At 42.6% G+C, this 3847-nt stretch overlaps 1 non-coding gene across 1 annotated transcript; it reads right to left on the reverse strand.

Moving 5' to 3' along the window:
- Window positions 1-378: 378 nt before the first annotated feature.
- LOC118483550 lies at window positions 379-485 on the reverse strand. Its single transcript, XR_004870841.1, has one exon. It is a non-coding gene; the product is annotated as a small nucleolar RNA R71 (small nucleolar RNA).
- Between the last annotated feature and the right edge of the window lie 3362 nt (window positions 486-3847).

Raw genomic sequence — 3847 nt, forward strand, 5'->3', positions numbered from 1 at the left:
TTCGGGTGATCCACCTCCAATGGCGGACCAACGCACCCTTATGGATTATCTACGACCCACCGTAGGTAATCTAGGCGCCGCTATCAATGCTCCGAATGTCGAAGCTAATAACTTCGAACTCCGGCCGCATTTGATACAAATGCTCCAAAACTTGCGGACGAGGATCCCCATCTACATATAACTAATTTCTTGGAAATATGTGATACCTTTCGGATCAATGGAGCATCAAACGACGCCATCCGCCTCCGTATGTTTCCCTTCTCACTAAAAGACCGAGCGAAAGCTTGGCTCAACGCCCTCCCAGCTGGATCGGTAAACACCTGGGATGAACTAGCCCAAAAATTTCTATATAAGTATTTCCCTCCCGCTAAAACTGCTAAGTTAATGACTGAAATTAATACATATTCACAAGAGGACGGGGAATCCTTATATGAAACTTAGGAAAGGTTCAAGGAGCTATTACGCAAGTGTCCCCATCACGGCCTCGCAATATGGCAACAAGTATCCACTTTCTATAATGGATTGTTGCCACACACTAGGCAGACACTTGATTCTAGCTCCGGGGGACTTTTAGGTAATCGACGTCCACACGAAATATATAATCAAATTGAGGAAATTGCTCAAACCAATTTTCAATGGCACACCCCCGGGGAAATAAGGCTATCGCCCCGGGCGCCCATAAGGTCGATGAAAGCGCTTCTTTACAAGCCCAAATCGAGGCCCTTTCTTCAAAAATAAAAAAATTGGAAATGACAAAAACAGTCTCGGTTATGGCTTGTGAAGGGTGTGGTGGGTCACATGAAAATTGGAGTTGCATGAAAGAAACAGACGATCAACAAGAAATGGTAAACTACATTGATAATAGACCTAGGCCGTCGGGTCCCCCAGCGGGAACTTACAACCAAGGATGGCGAAACCACCCAAACCTTGGTTGGAAGGAACCCGGCAATAGTAGTAACCAACAAACCCAACGAACAAACTTTCAGCAACCAAGAAATGAGTCACAAAATTTCACTCAACAACAAAGTGGACGAGAAAGGCTCGAAGATACTGTATCTCGCCTCGTCTCCGACACTGATAAGAAAAACTCGGAAAGATTTCTACAATTAGAATCAAATTTTAGAAATCAACAAGCTAGTATTCAAAACATAGAAAAACAATTAAATCAAATAGCTCAAAATTTTTCCGAGAGACCGCAAGGCGCATTACCTAGCAATACCGAAACGAACCCAAAAGCGCAAGTTCATCTCATCACACTACGGAACCGCACCGTAGGGCCTGCAGAAGCGCTGCCACCAACGGAGGAAACAGTACCCACACCTCTGCATGAAAAGAACTCCCCTCCGTCACCAGAGCCTACCAAGGCTCCTCGAGTTCCATACCCCGGTAGGTTAATTCGTCAAAAGACCAATGAGCAATTCGCAAAGTTCGAAAGTCTGCTAAAACAATTGCATGTCAATATTCCTTTTATCGAAGTCCTAACCCAAATGCCCAAGTACTCTAAATTCATGAGGGACTTCCTTACACATAAAAAGAAAATTGAGAACTTGCAATTAGTTAATTTAGGCGAAGAATGCTCTGCCCTCGTACTCAATAAACTTCCCCAAAAGAAAATCGATCCCGGAAGCTTCACGATTCCTTGCTCAATAGGGGAATCACCCGTTCGTAATGCCTTAGCCGACCTTGGGGCTAGCATTAACCTCATGCCCTCATCAATGTTTAAAAGACTCGGCTTAGGAACCACAAGCCCTACAAAAATGAGCATACAACTCGCTGATCGATCCGTCAAATTCCCACAAGGTGTCATCGAGAATGTCTTGGTAAAGGTAAGCAGATTCGTTTATCCAGCTGACTTTGTCATACTCGATATGGAGGAAGACCCCGAGGTCCCCCTTATACTAGGGAGACCCTTCCTTGCCACCGCCCAAGCAGTGGTAGATATGAATGACGGGACACTCACCTTGAGGTACGGGGATGATGAAGTGAAATTCGGGGTTGGGAAGAGAATAGAGGACGACGACCCGGTCAATTACATGAAGGTTATTGATTCGAGCTTGGATGCTGCTCTCCGACGGTGTAACATGGGACGCCAGACATCCCACTCAGAAAACATATAACCTCGCATTGGGTCTAGCCAAGGACCCTTATAAACGTGGCGCACCACGGAGGCATTCCGCGGAACTATCCTTAGTTAGTTTAATCTTTTAGTTTTAATTTGCAGAATAAAACACACTCATGGTGGTAATGGATGAAAGAGGGAACAAGAAAAATGGACCCATGCACAAAGAACAGAGCAACCCGACACAAATCTCCGTCACAGAAGGCTCAACACGGGCCGTGCCCAACCAACACGGCCCCGTGCTGAGCCACCTGCAGAAAAACACCCAGTTCACGTAACTGGACACGGGCCGTGTTCAGCGGACACGCCCCCGTGTCCAGGCTTCTGTCTTAATTCTTTAATTTCTGTTACTGGCACCTGACCACGGGGCCGTGCCCGGTCACCACGGGGCCGTGTCTAGGATGCCAGTAACATAAATCTTTGTTTTTTAACCCACTTTTACACATTCTAATCAACCGAAAATATTATTTTTGGACACATTGAGGACAATGTGTAATTTAAGTGTGGGGGGGATGCTAAAACCTTGAATTTTGCAAATCCTAAATACAAGCCTTACACAAAACTCTATTGGAACCGCTAAACACCCCAAATTTTTTTCAAAAACTTTTCGTTTTTTTTACTATTTGCTTGTCTTGGTTTAATTTGGGAATAACAAGTTCTAAAAAGGTTTCAAAAACACCCCAAATTTTTTTCAAAAACCTTTCATTTCATTACCCTAAAACCTTTTCACCCACCAAAAACCTTTTTATTTTTCACCCTTTATTTTAGTAACAAGCTCGGTTTTTCGTAAGCTCGCTATTTTTTGTGACTCTAAAAAAAAAAAAATTTGATGAAGTCAAAAACAAACAAATGCCATATAAAAGCTTGTTTGTAGAAATACTTCAAAATAAAAAGTCACTAAAAACAAGGTGTGTCACGAAAACCGACGCTTTTTACGATTTTCGCCCTTTTACTAACCACTAACCCAACCACCCACCTTTAACCCAAGCCTAAGCCTTCCCCCAAAAAGTCCTCTTGATATTTACAAAGGTAAAAAGTTAAAAAGGAGGAGGATTGATTGCTTGGCAAGCCTATGGAAGGCGTAAGTTCCATGCCGCTCTCGAGTGATTCACTAAAAAATTACACCTTCGGCCGAGTGTTGAGTGATCTCCCGTGAGGTATGTGAACTTGTATATAAATGGAATTTTAATAAGGCATGCTATGCCCGAATAAATAATTTATCTTATGAAACGTTCTAAATAAATCATAACGAATAGGATTGTAAATAAATAAAAATAAAACTTACAAAGATCTTGGATTCCCGACACTCTAGGACAAGCCAAAAATTTTCTCTTCTACCCATTCCATTTGGGAGTGTAAGCCACATTTAAAGAGTTTTGCTTGAGGACAAGCAAAAGTTCAAGTGTGGGGGTATTTGATGTGTGTAAAATGCAACATATAAATCACATCAATTAAGGCATAAAACTAACCCTTTTTAAGTACTAATGTTGGAAAAAGTGTGTTTTTGTCTTTCTTTTGTATTTTCAGGATGAAATGAGCTCAAGTTCACAAAAGAAGCAAAAAGACAACTAATTCTAGCATAAATACAAGAAAAGGAATAAAAGTAGACTGCCCGGACCCTCAACGGCATCCTCCAAGGCAAAGAAGAGAAAGCAGAAGACTGAACACGCCCCGTGTCCAGCGGACACGGGGCCGTGCCCAAGAAGCAGCATAAAAGACAAACCTATA

Source organism: Helianthus annuus, chromosome 10, assembly GCF_002127325.2.
Source record: "Helianthus annuus cultivar XRQ/B chromosome 10, HanXRQr2.0-SUNRISE, whole genome shotgun sequence".
NCBI classification, from domain to species: domain Eukaryota; kingdom Viridiplantae; phylum Streptophyta; class Magnoliopsida; order Asterales; family Asteraceae; genus Helianthus; species Helianthus annuus.